General features: G+C 44.0%; 1 pseudogene; it reads left to right on the forward strand.

Moving 5' to 3' along the window:
- The first annotated feature begins 14,223 nt into the window (after positions 1-14,223).
- Positions 14,224-15,244, forward strand: LOC117195110 (annotated as a pseudogene).
- Positions 15,245-19,993: the final 4,749 nt, after the last annotated feature.

Here is a 19,993-nt window from a genome sequence, read left to right on the forward strand (position 1 = left end):
CCAATCAGAATCAGGCCTTTCCAAAACATTTTCCTTTTCCATTCGAAAGTGGTTTTTAATGTCTAGACCTGACATTTAAGACCCGTTTCGAAAGGAGCAGCATCTGGTGCCATGACAAATGTGAAATAAATGCAAATCTCTGCTGAACTTTGATGAATCTAATTTTGAAGCGTCAATCCAGGGCTGCAGGGGACACAGTGGACACAGGACCTCATCTGTGTGTGCCCTTTTCTTTAATGCCGCCCCGCCCACCCCCTTCTTTGTGAATAGTTTGAATCGCCTGCGACTGCAAATATAAAATTTCCTGCAATTTATTTCCGACGCTTTTCACATTTTCATATTTGCCGGAAAATGAAATTTACATCATTTGTTTATTTGTACCGCTCATGTCCTGTCCTTCCGCCTGCGGTCTTCCAGCTCCAGGGGAATACTCCAGTCGAAGATGTGCAAAAAAATATGAAAAAAAACCTCGTAAATTTGATTACCTCCCGAAAAACCACAGAAAACGAGGGGGAACGTTGTGAGTTGCTGCGGACACCGCAACTCTACATTTATACCCGATACTTAGAATGGCTCTCCTCCGGCAGACGCCGCTAATATTAAACGACACGACAAAGAGTGCGTGCGAGAGAGACAGAAAAATCAGTCTGAGCGTGACGTCGGGCGCTGCGTAGCCACTGCAAATTGATTTCTCGCTTTTGGCTACAGAAAATGATCCCATCTGATCCAGATTCAGCAATCTAATAGATATGGTCATTATGATTCTGCGTTTTTAGTTTTCTCGAATCTGCAATATTGTGGATGCAACAGATTTTCGTCCTTTGTGGGGCGGAAGGGGGTGGGGCGAAATTCTGAGATATACGTTTTATAGTCAGATCTAACAGAAGTGCGGATACCAAATTCGGTTACTCTAGCGTTAATAGTCTCTGAGATTTGTGAATATCCCCAGATTTTCGTCCTTTGCGGGGGTGGAAGGAGGTGTGGCGAAATTTTGAAACAAACTCGTCTCGGTTCGATATCTTAGGAGTATGGATACCAAATTTTGTTGCTCTAGCTTTAATAGTCTCTGAGATCTAGGCGCTAATGTTTTACTCTAAGCAAAGCCGGCTATACTACGTGTGTTGTTAGAGAGAGACAGGGCGAGAAAAAATGAAATTGTTTTCTTGATGCTGGCTATAACAATAATACAATTCAGATTCTGCAGTCTAAAAGAAATAATCATTCTCTACGATTCTGCGCTTTTGGTTTTCTCGTAGCTTTTAAAATTGTGGATGCCACAGATTTTCGTCCTTTGTGGGGCGGAAGTGGGCGGGGCGAAGTTTTGAAATATTTTTGTAGCAGTGACATATCACAGAAGTCTGGATCCAAAACATCGTTGCACTAGCTCTTATAGTCTTTGAGCACTAGGCGCTAATAGGGACGGACAGACGGCCAGACGGACGGACGGACGGACGGACAGACGGACAGACAGACATGGCTCAATCGACTCGGCTATTGATGCTGATCAAGAATATATATACTTTATGGGGTCGGAAACGATTCCTTCTGGACGTTACACACATCCACTTTTACCACAAATCTAATATACCCCAATACTCATTTTGAGTATCGGGTATAAAAAGGGAAATATATTTGGTTGTTGTTTGTTTGCATAATATTTTGGTGGGTGCTTGGAAAAGTTCCTTTGAGATTAACGCACTATGTTTATGTATTAGATGCAAATAGAAAGGATCTTCACACATGGCTGGCCAAAGGGTCAGAAATCCAATTTTGAGACTCCCTTCAAGAATCGCATGAAAATGGCTTGGGGTAAACAGAGGACAAGCATTTTTATTGAACATCAAATTGTCTTCCCCTGGAGCCCAAAAACTGGAAACTGGAGATGGAGCTCATGATCTGTCTCTTGCTTCTTCTGCTCTCCCGAGTCTCCCTTCAAGGCCTTAATTGCCAGCATTGATTCCATGTTCATCTGGCAGGTCGTAAGCGGTTTGCAATCACCATTAGAATCATCCTCCTGTATCCTCTGGCCCGACGGTTGTGCCACACGAAGGGTGTGGGGGATACTCGTACCTTGTTGCCTAATCATCAGTCGAATGTGGAGGTGGATAGGGAGCCTGACGCGTGACACGACTGTCAGCGCTGTGGCTTCAAAGGGTTTGAAACTTTGATGGAATTGTTGGCACTTTTCCACGCGAAAATATCACCAAAATTGTGTGCTCTTTTTGCCGCATTAATAAAAGAAGTAAATCAGAAAGGGATTGCCGAATGTGTGTGTGTTTGCGGATAATGGCACGGATAGGAAGGACTAGTGCTGCAGGGGTTAGGTTAAGACAACTCCAGTCGGTTTCCCCAGTAGTCACAGGAGACCCACAGTCCACAGGCCTGACACCATCAAACGTCGAGTGTTTTGCACCAAAGTCGGAGTAAATGGCTTCCTGTCAAAGGACAACTCTTTGGCTGTCAATTTGTTTTGCATGCGGAATACGAGGACTCCAAGACATCTGAGGACTGATAGATTGATAGAAACAGAAACACAGCCTCTGAAAGGTAAGCACTTTAAGGGCCAGGACACCCCTCCAAACGATCCATTCCGAGGGCCGCGACGCAGACACAATTGTGAATTGCGAATTAAGGATTATTGTCATGTCCTGGCCGGCCAGGGGTGCCGTCTGGTGTGCCTCCTGCCACCACCAGGCACTGCCTCTGTGACAGTGTGTCCTCCTTTGAGTCGCCGGCCCGCAAAGCCGACGACGACGACGACCGGCGATGTGGCAAAAACATAAAAATTATTGATTATCAGCATTGGCATCTCAGTGTTTTTGCTCGATTCGGTTTTGGTTCGGCCACGGGATGGGGATGGGGATGGGAAAGGGATCGATCCCATCATTAAAATCATTTGTGCGATATCGACACCTTGGCCAGCACTTTTTTCCAACAGTGGTCTGGCAGTGTTCGCCAGTGGCAGTGGCAAGCAAACGCAATAAATAGCATCAGAGCAGAGCAGAGCAGCAAAAAGTGAGATCGTTTTCGCTTGTCGCCCAAGTGTTGTCATCAGGTTCTGCGGAATTCCTGCCACAGACTGTGGCAAGTACTCAGGAGGTTCTCTGAGGGAGTTCGGAGAGAGAGAGACTCAGTCAGACTGTGAGACAAGAGTCTCAGTGATGTGTTCTGTTCTGTTGTGATGTGATGCGATCGTCCATCATGCAGGGATGACAAGTGATCAAAAATGCAGCAATATTTTACAGCCAGGCCAGCAGTTTGTTGGCCGTGTTTACAAGTTGATCGCTGATGAACAGAGGCGGCCCTCTCAAGGAGATGGCAGTGTGACACGAGAAATATTTAACAAGCAATTATTAGATATTAATAAAAAAGAAAGAGTTTTTTAAGGATTGGTATCTTTAACATATTGGACTCTTAAAGGATCATGTTTTGGCTAGAAATATGCAGGTAGGTCTAGGGGAATCATTTTTGAGCGGTAAGTAGACTATGGAAAGACAAGACATTGTTTTTGAGTAAGGAATAGTACTATAATATCTTGTATATGTTTTTAATCGTGTTACGTCAGAATGGAGGCTACGATCCCCATCCCCATCCCCGGCTGCCATCTCTTTGACGCATTTCATGTGCTGTCCCCCCATTGGCAGCCAACGGCAGCAGCTGCTTTCTCCTTAATTGTCCTTGTCACTTTGTCATTAGCTTTGGCTTTTGCTTATGCTGGCAGAGGCTCATAAATATTTATAAACGACTGCCACTGGGCACTGCAGCATGGGGCACCGGCAAGGGCAGATTTAAGATACTCGAACATTGATTAAATGTTTAACCGCCCGAATATGGCAGGCAGTTCATAAATTAAATCAAAAGGGTAGAAAATCAATTAAAAGTGTCGCCCGAGTCTACTCGGGCCACTGTCTGTGGCTCTAACTGTTAATGGTTTATGGTTTATGGCTTATAGGAGAGACCGACCTACTATAAAAGCCAACAATTATAGTTCATAAACGAGGGGAACGTTGTGAGTTGCTGCGGACACCGCAACTCTACAGTTATACCCGATACTAAGTCAGTATGGCTCTCCTCCGGCAGACGCTGCTAATATTAAACGACACGACAAAGAGTGCGTGCGAGAGAGACAGAAAATCAGTCTGAGCGTGACGTCGGGCGCTGCGTAGCCAGTGCAAATTGATTTGTTCCTTTTGGCTATAAAAATTATCTGATCTGGTCCAGATCCAGCAATCTGATAGATATGATCATTATCTATGATTCTGCGTTTTTAGTTTTCTCAAATGTGCAATATTGTGGATGCAACAGATTTTCGTCCTTTGTGGGGGCGGAAGGGGTGGGGCGAAATTCTGAGATAAACGTTTTATAGTGAGATCTAACAGAACTGCGGATACCAAATTTGGTTACTCTAGCCTTAATAGTCGCTGAGATTTGTGGATGCCCCAGATTTTCGTCCTTTGCGGGGGCGAAAGGGGGTGTGGCGAAATTTGGACACGAAACGTCAAGGTCCGATATCACAGGAGTGTGGATACCAAATTTTGGTTGCTCTGGCTCTTATAGGTTCTGAGATCCTTGAACTCATATTTTGCAATTGGAAAAAACCGACCATGAAACCTGTGTGTTAGAGAGAGACAGAGCGAAAAGAATGAAATTGTTTTCTTGATTCTGGCTATAATAATTTTACGATCTGGTTGAGATTTTACACTCTAGAACATATAGTCATTCTCTACGATTCTGCGTTTTTTGGTTTTATCGTATCTTTAAAAATGTGGATGCCACAGATTTTCGTCCTTTTTGGGGGCGGAAGTGGGCGGGGTGAAGTTTTGAAATATTTTTGTAAGCAGTGACATATCACAGAAGTCTGGATCCAAAACATCGTTGCTCTAGCTCTTATAGTCTTTGAGCACTAGGCGCTGAAGGGGACGGACAGACGGACGGACGGACAGACGGACAGACGGACAGACAGACATGGCTCAATCGACTCGGCTATTGATGCTGATCAAGAATATATATACTTTATGGGTCGGAAACGATTCCTTCTGGACGTTACACACATCCACTTTTACCACAAATCTAATATACCCCAATACTCATTTTGAGTATCGGGTATAATTACAAGCACAGCCAAAGAAATGAGAGCTGCTTACAGCTAGAGGCAGGCCAGGCCCCTCAGTCTCCTTCGGCTTCAGGCTGCATGCTGCACGTGCGCGAATTTTCGAAACGAATTTGGAATTCCATCAGAGCCAAAATCAGTGGCCGTCTTTTGTCAGGCAGGGATCAGCCAGAGGCAAAAAAAATGGAGTGGCAACTATTGACCATTTATGGGCATTTGGCTTCCTATTAAAAATTATTACTTAGTCGCCTTCGATCCTCCGCAAACAGCAAATTACGGATTCGCTTTTTGTCGGTCTGTCAGCCCCTAGTCCCCCACTGCCTGGATTCACCTTTACTGTGGATCGGATCGTGCTCAGCAATCAAATCGAGTCAAGGAACAAGTCGGGGAACTAGTTTTCCGCAGGCCTCGAAGTGAGCTCCACTCGATTTGGGCCTAAACGATTTGTGGGTACTCGTATATTTACGTTTAGCCACAAATCCATAAATATTAAATACACCAGAATGATTCTTGTACGGCTTTGATTCCTTTTCGGGCATTTGCCATGCAAATTTATGCCCAAAACTTTAATGAGATATATACGAATCTTATGGGTCTTTCACTCTCTACATAATTACTTTTCTTAGCATCCAATTACTTTCCAAAAATAAAGCAAACACCTGCTTAAATTATTAAGTAATTAACCGAATACCCCAGTCGCATAATCCTTTTCGTCCAACTTTCTCGTTGGGGCTCATTAAAATTAATGTTTCGGCCGGAGCCGGAGCCTGCGCCTCTCCCTGCCCTGCATATTAATGGCCCGAATGTCCGCGGGGATAATAAACCGCTAATAAGAAATTAAAAGACACTTGCTCCACCGACAGCCGACACCCGCTACAAATGTTTGAAAGATTTCCCAGCATCGCATTGGCCATAAAAATTAACTAATTGGCAAATGATGGAATCAACGGCCTTCCATCTAGGTACGAACGGGTTGTGGAAAGGCAGGGAGCAGGTGCGGGGGGACATGAATTTTTAAGTAGCCGTGGCATTGGGAACGCCCTGGGAGTTGGCACTGGGTTCACGATTCTCGAAATAAATGCTCGCCAGTGGATTGCCTTAAATCTGGCTGTTGTTCAATGACGTTGAAGGTGTCCTGGACCCAACCCTTTTCGCTGATCCAGCCAGCCCATGGACTGCACTCCCCTTCCTCCACAGTGAATCGAATCCCATGGAGCCCGTGCAGTCAGTCGCGAGTCCCGAGTCCCGTTCTGGTTGTGTGGCACATTTGTTTATTGTTTTCGCAATTACAATTACAATTTTTGGTGCAAAAATTATCGCCAAGCCCATTTGTGGTAATTATTTAATGTGCACTCCCAGGTGGGGCCCGGGACCAGCACCAGCATCCCTGTGCAAAAGCCTCTGCGTGTTTTAATTCAATTTCATGAAGTGTAGTGTAAAATTTCCAACTTTCCCCCTCCCCCTGAGAACTCATAAAGTGTCATCCATTGGTGGGCCGTTTACAATTAGGCGCAACTTTTTCCACTCCACTCCCCTCGCTTCGCTCTGCGGTTTTCTTTACTATTTTTTCTAAATATTTTGCGTGTAGAACTTTTTTGTTGTTTCAGTTTGTATTCTTTTGAAGGGAAATGTTTATATTTCCCGTGAGGGCCATTTTCTAAGCAACATCGCCGGGTCCCCAAGTTGTTTTTCACCCAATTTCGTTGTTGAATTTTAATGCATATTTATTTCGAGCACTTCCACTAATAAAACGAGGGGGAACGTTGTGAGTTGCTGCGGAGACCGCAACTCTACAGTTATACCCGATACTAAGTCAGTATGGCTCTCCTCCGGCAGACGCCGCTAATATTAAACGACACGACAAGGAGTGCGTGCGAGAGAGACAGAAAATCAGTCTGAGCGTGACGTCGGGCGCTGCGTAGCCAGTGCAAATTGATTTGTTCCTTTTGGCTATAAAAATGATCTGATCTGATCCAGATTCAGCAATCTGATATATATGATCATTATCTATGATTCTGCGTTTTTAGTTTTCTCGTATCGTCGAAATTGTGGATGCCACAGATTTTCGCCCTTTGTGGGGGCGGAAGTGGCGGGGCAAAGTTTTAAAATATTCTTGTAGCAGTGACATATCACAGAAGTCTGGATCCAAAACATCGTTGCTCTCGCTCTTATAGTCTTTGAGCACTAGGCGCTGAAGGGGACGGACATACGGACAGACGACGGACGGACAGACAGACAGGGCTCAATCGACTCGGCTATTGATGCTGATCAAGAATATATATACTTTATGGGGTCGGAAACGATGTCCTTCTGGACGGTTACACACATCCACTTTTACCACAAATCTAATATACCCCAATACTCATTTTGAGTATCGGGTATAATAAAATGTATACGTATATCTAAACATAAAAACAAAGCTTCCATTATGTGTGAGGAATCATCCAAATGTGAAAGTTCATTGGAGAACATTTATGCATTAATTTTAGAGAGCCAAAGGGTGGGTACTATACGACCCTGGCTGGGCCCGAATAGAAGATAGTTTTGCATAAAAAGCGTCGGCTAACAATGCGTGAAGGGGAATGTGAGAAAAAGGTTAATTAATTTATGTCGCACATGCCTAATGCCCATTCGGGGACCTGCGCCGGTAGTTTCGCAGTCCCGTTAATGGACTCATCTCCTACCATCCGTTGTACTCTTTGAGCTGGCCCATGATTAAAACTAGGCATGTTTGTTCATTTAAGCCCGTAATTTGTGTCGTAAATCACTCCAAAGTCAGCGCCCACGTTTCGCACCTTGGTCGCTGGTCGGGTCAGGAGTTAGAGAGAGGGGGGGAGTGTGGTGTTTAGGCCCATTGTGATGCCACTGTTGTTGCCTAATGAGTCTGATTGGGGTTGAAACTGCCCGAATAAGGTGCACGCACTCTCATAATCGGCCGGAGTGCTTAAGAACCCTTTTACCGGGCTCGAGTTTTCCGGTTAAGTGTGTCTTTAGTTGGCCATATGAGCGGTGGCCATGATATGTTGCCACAAGGTGTCATCTTGCCCCATCATTAGCGCCATTTGTTTGGCTGTCCAGCGGGGGGGCGGCCATGGTGGTTAGGGGCGGGGAGAGGCAGCTGTAAAACCGGTTCATTTGCATATCAAAGGCCATAATCAACACCTTGCAAAAACAGGGTCCAGGAATACACATACACATACACTCACCGCATGGCATTGAAAAACTTGTGACCGGGAGCGGGGAGGTGGGAAGGAATGGGCAGCTATGGTATGCACATGCAACCGCATTGGCCAGCACCAATTGACAGGCTCCATTTGCCCTTCATTTGCATGTTGAATGTCTGCCTGTCCCTCCTCCTCCTGCACTCCTCCACCGAGTGAATGAAAGAGTGGTGTGGGGGTGGGAGAGGTGTGAAAAGAGGAGTCAGTCCTGCATTAGCGTTAATTGGCTCTGCGTGTGAGAGGTACCATACGTGTTGTGCTCCCCTTCTCCTGCTCCCCCAGTCCTTGAAGAAGTCCAGCTGCAGCATTAAATGAGAGAAAATCCACTCGGAAACCGGTTTTAAATCTGCGGAAATATTATGGAAATTATGGGATTTTCTCCCAGAACAACTATCCCTATCTATCCCTCTCCTCCAGTCCAAGGGAGACGCCCCCTGCCACCTGATACGATGCTGCTCCCTCTGCTTAGCCCGAAACAAGAAGCAGAAAGCAGAAGGCAGAAACCAGAAACAGTTTGAATTGGAACAGTCTTGAATGGTCTGGCCCCAAAATCGCCCACACCTGGACGAGGCGAAAATCCGGCATCTGCGCAGTGGACGACGTCGTCTAACTCTCAAGCTGGAACCCCAAACAATTCAGGGCGGAGTCATCGCGAGCATTGGCGGGCACCTTGCCGCACCGAGTGTCGTGTCGTCGGGATTTAGGTGCTCACACACACACACATACACTGAAATTCCCTCTATGACATGCCCATCCCACACGCGATGGAGGGGCTGGAGCTAGAGGGAGAGGTGGGTAGAGGGAGCTCTGAGACCGTCCCAGTCTTCAGCGGCAATCTGTTAAATATTTTTAATGGCCAACAAAAGCATTTTCGCAACGAATTTTATGATGAATACTCGTACTCGGAACCAGTGTAAATATTTGCCCGAGCTTCCCCTCTGCTTTAAAAATGTTTATTCGGTGAAAACAGATCCCAGAGATTCGGAGGAGTTTAAGCAGATTCGAAGAAAGCAGCAAAAACAAAATCTAAAATATAGAGTCCTGAGAAAAGTTCAATTTTTCCAGAACCAAGAAACCAAACTGAAAGTTTTAAGAGAATTGGAGGCCCAATCTGCACGTAACCCTTAAAAAAAACCAACCTTAATCAAACGATTGGGAATCTATCATATTCCTTTCAGACCTAAAAAAGCTACAAATTATTGATATTATTTTAAAATTTTTACAATTTACAATAGACACACATGTATTTCGGTTTCAGCGCTCTGGAGAGCAGTCACAAGCTGGCTTTCAGGATCCACACGGCTTTCGGGAAGGCCTCTTAGCTTGTAGGCCATAACAATATAAATTCAATAATAAGCTGACGTCGTCCGCTCTGGTGAGGACCATCCATGCTGTCTCGATTATCAGAGAGGTAAGCGCCAGAGACAGATAGCAAACGTTTGACGTTCTGAACGTTTGAATCCATACTGACAAACGGATGGTCCTTCAAAGAGAGCAGATGGGGTGACGATGTCACCTTCTTTCTAAATTTATTTTGAGCAAGAACATCATTAGAATTGCCTTTCAAGTTATGCGCTTAAAATACGTATAATTCAGCAAAGATATTTAACCGGCAGTATCCCTAGTAACTAAAGCTCCTCAAGAAAGTCTCAAAAGTAATTAGAAAACATTTTTATACCCGATACTCAAAATGAGTATTGGGGGTATATTAGATTTGTGGTAAAAGTGGATGTCCAGAAGGAATCGTTTCCGACCCCATAAAGTATATATATTCTTGATCAGCATCAATAGCCGAGTCGATTGAGCCATGTCTGTCTGTCCGTCCGTCCGTCTGTCCGTCCCCTTCAGCGCCTAGTGCTCAAAGACTATAAGATCTAGAGCAACAATGTTTTGGATCCAGACTTCTGTGATATGTCACTGCTACAAGTATATTTCAAAACTTCGCCCCGCCCACTTCCGCCCCCACAAAAGACGAAAATCTGTGGCATCTACATTTTTAAAGATACGATAAAACCAAAAACGCAGAATCGTAGAGGATGACTATATGATCTAGAGTGTAAAATCTCAACCAGATCGTATAATTATTATAGCCAGAATCAAGAAAACAATTTTCATTCTTTCTCGCTCTGTCTCTCTCTAACACACAGGTTTCATGGTCGGCTTTGCCAATTGCAAAATATGAGTTCAAGGATCTCAAAACCTATAAGAGCCAGAGCAACCAAATTTGGTATCCACACTCCTGTGATATCGACCTTGACCGTTTCGTGTCCAAATTTCGCCACACCCCCTTCCGCCACCGCAAAGGACGAAAATCTGGGCATCCACAAATCTCAGAGACTATTAAGGCTAGAGTAACCAAATTTGGTTATCCGCACTCCTGTTAGATCTTACTATAAAACGTGTATCTCAAAATTTCGCGCCCACCCTTTTCCGCCCACACAAAGACGAAAATCTGTTTGCATCCACAATATGGACATTCGAGAAAACTAAAAACGCCAGAATCATAGACAATAGACCATATCTATCAGATTGCTGAATCTGGATCAGATCAGATCATTTTTATAGCCAATAGGAACAAATCAATTTGCAGTGGCTACGCAGCGCCGACGTCACGCTCAGACTGATTTCTGTCTCTCTCGCACGCACCATTTGTCGTGTCGTTTAATATTAGCGGCGTCTGCCGGAGGAGAGCCATACTGACTAAGTATCGGGTATAACTGTAGAGTTGCCGGTGTCCGCAGCAACTCACAACGTTCCCCCTCGTTTAGTATATTTTTGCAAAACACCCGTTTCTGTGGTATCCACGGAACACTCCGCGCAGCTCAACGTATATTCTTATGCTCCCTCAGAACCAAGCTCTCCAGATTTCTTTAACTTTTATTAGGCCATCAACATTTGTTTGGGTCTTTCGAAAAGACTTCTTGTAGTTATTCCTGGAATTATCTGCAGAGAAAACTTTCAAGAACTGCGAAAGAACACAACGATTATTGGCCAGTGCCAAGTGCCAACTGCCAGCTCCATTCTTTTTACGATTGCCATCCTGTGGCATTCTGGTGCATTTTGTGGTGTGTTGTGCCCAAAGCTCCCATACATATGTACATATGTATGTTCCCCCTGATTCTGATTGTGGGTAATTGACATATAATAAAAGTGAGATATCTCTCTATCATTATACTGTTCCTTCCACCCTCATGACTCCTCTCTCCTGGCAACTATGTATGCTCGTATTTGAGTCAGCAGAATTTTCAAAAAGTAATTCTCGTCTCATTTTGGGCTGGTGTCCCTGTCCCCCACTGTCACATGTTTATCTACCCATTTGGCGCCCTTAACCCCTCCGCACCACCTGAGTATGTAATTATGGGGATGATGCTTAACCCACTCGTAAATTATGTGTGATCCCTATAGCTAATAGGTAATTTATGTGCTGACCGCAAATAAACCAAACAACAGCGCACAAAAAAAGGACAAAACTTTTCCACACACAACAAATGTCCATGGATTTCGGTGTCCATTAGCCTCTGGGCGGGTGTGGCCGAGCACTGGTCACCTCTGGCCAGAAACAGAAGTGGACACAGAACCCGCATCAAGGATACCTTTTTTTGTGTTGCAATCTAATTACAATGGCCACAGGGCCACAGGCCATATCTCCTCCTCTAGGTATTTACATATTTGCTATTAGTTTAAAGTCCTACTTTAAATAATCCATTAGCAAATGCCTGCACATCACCCTTGCCTCTTACCCGCACGGGACTTAAAAGCTAAAACCTGTTGAGTTACAACTCAATTCCCTGAACAATTGGCCTAACTAAAAAGCCAAAGGAAAAGCCAAAGGCAAAGGCAAGACTTGTCTCCCATCCATAAACCCCTTCAATACGAATTCACATTCACTTTGTCTATGCATCTTGTGGCACAGATTATTGCTGCTTTGAATAACAATCGATGGCGCGGCGACATCGGATGGAAGATGGAGGATGCCTTAGACGGGCACTCCACTCCTCCATTGTCTTGGTCCTGGTTCAGTTCCCACTTCTGGGCATTTTATTACCGTCTAGAGAGTGGCTGCATTTTACCCTCTTCCTCAGCTGAAAGCTTTCCTTTTTTTCCTCTTTCTTTTCTTTTTTGTGTGCTGTGATGTGATAGAGCTATAAATGGTTTTTGTCATTCCGACTAGTCGATGGCAAAGTGATTTTTTACGATGGAAACATGCTTTTTGAGGAACGTTCGACTAGATCAGATCAGAGATTTTAAGCCCAAACAATATTAAATTGGTGACCGCGTATCATCGTCGTCATCAACGATTCTGGCTCGTGTTGATTGATGAAGTTATTCAATCGGAGCTTGTTCGAGAGACTGGGTCAATGAATTCCAATTCCCATTAAACCAATTCCGACGTGCATACAAATAAGATACCTGCCAGACACCAAATACCTGAAAGCTAACACAGGTGACATAATCAACTGCTAGAGTCAGAAATTTCTTTAAACTTTAAATATAGTCCCAAAGAGTGTTACTGTAGCTCACATAACTTCAATTATTGCATTATAAAGCACATAAAAAGTCAACCTTGCTCATCGCCTAATGTTTATGAACTCTAATGTCTTGGACAATGCGAATTCTCAAGTTGTTTGTCGAGTTCTAAGGCCCCGAAACCAGAAACCAGACACCACAACTAAGAACGAAACATCGCAGAACACGAGCCACTGAGTCATCATCGGTTTCAAGAGTTTTACGAGTACGAGTATATCTCCCATCTAAATAAAATTGAATTATAATTGCTGCCCCGCCTCTTTTGTCGGAGGCTGGCAAAGCTTCAATTCATTAAAGTCGTGGTGGTATGTGGATTTTGATCAGCAGGAATCAAAGTAGATATTTTTAGTATGAATCTTTATATTACGAATATTTACTGCCCGTGCAATGGTATCATATGGTATGTTATGAGAGAGAGAGGAAGAGTTATTGTACGATGGGGCAAAGGGTATTAAATACTTCGGCATTTCTTTCTTGTTTTCGAATTCTGTCGATTTCCTGGTGCACACGCCGAATGGACAACAATGTGCATGTGTCTGACAATCGGTATAGTGATCATAAATATTTCCATTACAATAATTAGTAATGCAAAACTTAATGATGCCTCACCAGTCACCAGGTGGTAGAACTGAGAATACCCTTACTGACTCTAACAAATTAATATTATGTATATACATATGTTTTCCTCTAAGAATTATCCAGATCCAAGTCAAATACAGTCTACACCGAATATTATCTGACAAATTTGGTTAGTTTATAATGCGAAAGTTCTTCACCAACAGTTTTTGTATTCCTATTCTTTAAAACTTCTGAGATATATATCTATCTTCTTTACTAAACAATTCTCTCCCGAAAAAACCTCTCCCCGTAGTCACAATACCCTTCTCCAAGAGTGTATCCCATCCCCATAAAAAACCAATGCTGATAATGATACAAATATCTTCACTTCATATTCACTGTCCGATAGGGGGGATAGGGGGTCTGGCCAGCGAATTAATCAATGAGGCAATCACGGCCAAGCCATCGCCAAATTAACCGCCAGATTGGACCACTGTGCGGGCTGGATAGGATCGGGATAGGGGCCTGGTAGTGAAGCGTAGCGGATCGGCCACAGATGACAAAAGACGAAACAAAACTAACGAATTTGTGGCTCATTATTTGTTCTGGCGCTGCCAAAAAAAAAAGTAGCAAAAAAACCGTCCAAACACTTTGTTATAAACGGATCGTGATGAGGGGCAAGGGAGAGGGAGAAGAACAGCAGCTTCCAGAGCTTACAGCGATCGCCTGAGCAAATCTACAGACAGTCGTACAACGGCAGCATATAACACCAGTCGCAAGTCGCGGAGTGGGCGCCCGATCTCGTCGAAGAAACACTCCAAACAGAAGCAACCAGACAACAAAAAAAACTACAACTCAAGTGATCTTACAAGATGTTCAGCCGTCAACAGCTAATGGTAATTGTGATCAATGAAGCGCCACCACGCAGTATCTATTTTTCCATCTTAAAAGATGCTTATGGAGAGCTTCGAACTCTAAAGAAGAGAACAATTAAACATAAGTTGAAAATATGTTCTTTATAATCGGATTTATAGACATTTATCGGACTAGAGCCCCAAGAGATGTCCGCTCTATTTTTCTCTTCAAATAGTGATCGTCCACTGTCTTATCGCTTGCCTTTCTTCCAGCTCATCTGCCTGGGTCTGCGAGTCCTTAGCTGCCTTTCGCTGCCGACTGAGAAGTCTGCGGACATCGAGGAGGATGTGATCAGCATAGACAATCAAGCCGCAAAAAGTGATACGTGTGCATCCGCAGGACCTGCCCTCGAAGAAGGATCACACCGGCGCCAATATGAACTCGGCTCTCTTCCAGATTCAGACCCTGCGACCGGTCACGAGCACCGGCAATCGGAAGTACGTGGACTCGAAGGAGATGCGGATGCGCATGAGGAAAGCGTCGCCCCAGGCCGGCCACTGACGGTGAAGACTCGTCGCAGCCCATCCAAGCCTTGAAATAAAAAGAACTAAAAGCCTTTCCCAAGCAAGAAAACGAAGCAACAGAAGCAACTAAAGTTCATCCCCCCCAAACAGACGCTGAGGAGTATCTGAATGGGGACCATGGACCATGGACACGCTGAAGGACATGGCGAGCCAGTTGCTGCCCGTGCAGATGACACCCGCCCCTATCGCCCGTCTACTACGTGGTACGTCAAGACCAACGGCCGCTTCGGCAAGTTCCCCATCAAGGCCTTCGCTCCCCGGCGGAGTTCTCCAAGTATCTGGTCAAAAGCAAGGCGGAGCCCATCAGCCGACACCAGCGCGTCGAGGGCTACGTCCGGCGCTGATCTTGTGATCTTTTTTGCCTAGTTAAATTATAAATTATGTATAAATTATTACCGTCAAAAGTAATCACACAATAATTGTAATCGTACTCATAAACATAATTCATAATTATATATGTATTTCGAATTTCGGCTTTCGGCTAATTGCCGCAATAAACTCTTACCTGTGCTTAAATTTAACCAAAGATTCAAACTTCGTTTCAAATGCGTTTCAAATACGGCTCATGAGTCACGAGGCTATAAATTGAATCCCCCTCTTAATTGTTTGATGATTCTCTTCATAGGGTTTTCCACAATACCCAGTAATCGGAAAGTATACACGAGTGTATCTGGAGTTCATAACATCTTCGAGATTACAAGAGGTCTGTGTTACATATTTTGTATTGCAATTTTAAGAAATTTGTATACTATTCTATACCAAATAATGGAATGTGCCCTAAGCTTTTTTTTTGTTCTATCAAATATATCTTATTATTTCCACACATTTTCCCATATAAACTATTTAAAGATGCGAAAAAATCTACTAACGGGTATGTTATAGTCGCAATACCCTACATACATACATATATCATTTGCTGCACTTGTTTTTTGTTTGTTACTTCTCTGTGATGCTGTTCTCGCTCTGGTAATTACATGGAATTCTCTGTCTCGGGCTTCACCTCTGCCTCCATCTCCATCTCTGACTCTGACTGTGACTGTGTTAACTGTTTTGCTTGGCCTTGTCATATGCTAATTTGGCAGCGAATCCAATCGAGTGTCGCGTATAATTAAGCATCACATACTCATAACTATTGTCTCTCGCATTTACATACAGCCGAGTCGAGTCGACAATGAATGCGCAGATACATAGATACATTTGATTTATGGTGCTGTGCCTGTGCCCCTTTTCGGCGGCTTTCAGCGCTTTCTGCGAATATCTTTCCAAGTGTGGTTTGCCTTTGTCTCTTCTCTTTCACACATTTCTCTGCTTTCTTTGTGAGGACTTTCTCCGTACACCCAAAAAACGCTGCTTAAGAACTGTTCTATGCTTGGGAATATACATTTTATTAAGAACTAGTCTGGAATCGATCTGTTTTCGGTTTCGGTTGTAAATAAATGAAGACTCATAATTAGCAGATTACTTGGGTTGTCTCCCCATCAGAATCTATCTATCTATCTATCTGTCAGATGTGTGTAATTTCCGCACGAATCCACAAATCAGAAGTAAGAATTGCAATATTGATGGCACATACTTGTAGTCGTACTCACATGTAGCCCAAGCAGAGGGTTGTCTTTGTCTTAAAGCCTGGTTAATCAACCTGCTGCTCCCCCTCCTCCCTGCTGACTGCATTTCCCATTACTTTTGCTCATTTCGACTGCCTCGAATGTGTAATGAACTTGTGGAGGGCTATGTGGAGAACGTCGTGGAGCGAGTGTGATATCGAAATTTCCACAAAAGATTTCTTCCTCGGTTGCGTGTCTCTCCCTCTCCCTCGCCCATGCCCTGCCCTGCCACTGTGTTCGTGAAAAATTCAGTGGAAAAAAGAGGACCCCCACCAAAGGACAACTCTTGCAACTAGAAAAGTTGTCCATCTTGTCAGGGTCTCGTGTCTCGTATAATCAAGCGTTAAAATGCGAAATTAATCAACTTCGCAGCCCCACGTTCTCAAGTTAACAACGCACACAGAGAATTGAATTTAAACTTTTTCCTGCATTTTCACCTCCTTTTCAGCTTTTTCCTCGCACTCGGCGCGACTGGTTATTCAATTATGTATTTGCGCTTGTCCTGCAGTAAAAATTAAAATCCGCAGGACATGTCAACAGAATTCATGAACACGCCCTGGGCAGTAAAGTAAATAAAAGCCTCCGGCTCACAGCTCCAAAAAATACGAAGAAAAAATACCAAAAAAGAAACGAAGAAGGGAAAGTGTTACTTTTACGAAGCCGAAGCATTATACACCCTTACACCATTCAAGTTGGAAATAACTTTCCTGGAAAGTTCCTTAATCGGAAGAGTTTTTGGATCAAGAATTTTTCGATCTTTTCTATGAAACTACAGCCATCTGATTTCTATTATTTTCACTAATTTATGGAGAGTAAAATATATAAATTCTCACTTAAGAATGTTTCAAATTTTATTTTTAACCGGAAACACATGGATCCTTTCTATAACGCTGAATAAGTATAATAAAGTGAATTAGCAAAGAAAGAGTTATTTTGTTAGATACAAGCTTTACAGTCTTACAGAACTAAAGTCTTTCATGTCTTCGAAAGCGGCAGTCGGTCCCCAAGTATTCCAACAACAATAGAGTCTTTGGCAAAGGCGCAGAAATTACTTACTTTGTTGGGCGAAGAATCTTACGAAAAGAAAAACAGAATCTTCGGTGATTCCAGTAGTCAAAGGCACATGGAGTTCCCCTCCACCAAATCAAGATACCTTTCGTAAGTGTGTAACCATATTTTCCAAACTTTTCTCGGCGACAGAATATTTTTTTCCTGCTCCTTGCTGTGGACTCCCTTGGTTGGTTTTTTTTTTTTTTGTTGAATTTATTTTCTGCCGGTAATCTGCAACGTCTCTTGCTGTCCTGTGGAAATGTGAAACAATAAATGAAAATAAATTAATTTTTGTTAGCCCAATGCCCACAGGAATCCTCCTGCCACATCAGGCACAACCTTAGCCAATCGCCGGAGGGGAAATAAAAGTAAAAAAGTGCATTAATTTCCAGCCCAAGTCCAGGACCCAAACTTAGCGGTTAGACCAGCAACTTTCCACTTTCCACATTCCATGTCTCTGATAACATAATTTCATTTTGGCCGAACGCCTTCCATTTCCATTTCGATTGAGATGTCAGGCAGCCAAGCAGTTCCAGTGTAGAACTGCTGCCTTCGAACAGATCCAGTCCAGAGCAGTCGAAAGCCATTTGATCAAAATTTTGCAAAGTTTTGCAACATACTGTGACATTATTCGCGTGTCAGATGTTTTAAAAGGTTACAAATTGGGTCAGCCAACGACCAGGCAACGCCAGTGCTGAGGGGAGGATGATGCTGGTGGAAGAAAGTGCCAAGAAAATCGTGGTGGACAGTGGTACAACATACATTGCAAGTGTTTCAAAGTTCACATCTAAAATCTATAATACTTTTTCGAACACTCCGGGCGACTGTGCATTAGATGGCATAGGCCAACGACAGTTCTTTGGGCCATAAAAAGAGCTGCCCCTCATGTCCTCGAGACGTTGTTTACTGACAGCAGTCGCAGCCGCAGCCGCACAGCCACAGTGGCAGGGGCACAAAGTTTGCGACAGGCCCGCCAAAAAAAAAAAAAAAAAAGGGTGACCCCGAAGCCTGCCTGAAGACCGCTTGGAGGCCACAGGACAACGCCGGGACGAGAACGACGCTGCTTAATATTAATGCCTTGAGAGTCTGTGGGCAGGCCATGAATAAATTTTTGGCCTATGAATTTTCAATAGCTCTCTCTGGCGCCTCCTCGTCTCCCCATCCCTCCGCTTGAACTGTGTTTGTAATTTGTGATGCGCTCCAGGACTTTAAGAGTGTCAACCATTGAAGGAGAGAGACCTGGGTCCTGCATTAGGTGTCAGGTGAGTCACCGCAGAAACCGCTGCCTGAATTGAACAGGCAACAGGTAGAGTGTAGTCGGAATTGAATTCTTTCGATTCGATTCTCACTTCCGCTTCCGCTTGGGTGACCCCGATTCCGCCCAGGCAACTCACAGCGCGTGGGAACTTTACGAGAACTCGATGGCGGCTACGTATACGTGCGTATGGCGCCAATTTCCAAATGACCGCAAAAGTTCGACTGTGGCCAGAGACGGCCCCAGTAAACTGGCATTCGATGGGTCCCCGTCCCAGGGGTTTGAGGACTTAATCAAAAGCAAAACTCCAACCGGAAGTATTGGCCCCAGCCCTCCCGGCAGGCACCCCACTCCCATTCCCATCCCCCCTGATCGGACTGACATTGCCCAACTGATTTTATTTGGCCATACGACAGACTTTATGATGGTTTTATTTGATTTTTATGCCTGCGCTATTTCCATTCCATTTCTGTAATTGAATTGTCATTGTCCGGGGGGCGAACCGTCGCTGGTTGGTTGTGGTCCTGGTTGGCTGGTCAGCCAGTGCCTTGGCGGTTGTCCTTCACCCGTTCGTTCCACACATGTCGAGGATGTCAAAAATGGTTTTGCGCTTTATTGGCGTTCGGCACAGGCCAAACACCCAGAGGTATACAAAGTGACGGACACGGGAAGTGGTGAGCCCAGACACAGGACACAGACATTACACGTCCTGGACTAAAAAGGGTTGCGGTCACAAAAGTTTCGCCCCAAGGCCATGGAAACGAAAGTTAGAAGTGTCCATTCATTGGCAAAATTGGCGCAATTGATGTGGGAGGAAGGGCGGGATTGCTTTGGCGGAAGGGCGAAACCATGCTAATTGTCGCAACATGAAAGTGAGCAAATAAAAGTGACACGGGAAAAGGAAAATTACAGTGCAATGAAATGGCAAGCGAAAAAGCAATTTCAAGTTTCCGCTGGGTCTGGGGGAAAGTGATTTCCATTTCCACTTGAGGTTTTTGGATGAGGTTTGCTTTACAAAGTAGATACATGGATAGATAGATTCCACTTAAGAAAATATATATATATTTATATATGGACTATTATAAATACATATCTGCTCAACACAAATTAACAACAAATACAAATACAGGAGAGCAAAAAAGAAAACAGTCTTACAAAAAGATAGATAGATAGATTCGTAGATCAAAAGACTGATCGTTTATTTGTTAATTTGATATATTCATAGACAA

This window comes from Drosophila miranda (assembly GCF_003369915.1).
Source record: "Drosophila miranda strain MSH22 chromosome Y unlocalized genomic scaffold, D.miranda_PacBio2.1 Contig_Y5_pilon, whole genome shotgun sequence".
NCBI classification, from domain to species: Eukaryota; Metazoa; Arthropoda; class Insecta; order Diptera; family Drosophilidae; genus Drosophila; species Drosophila miranda.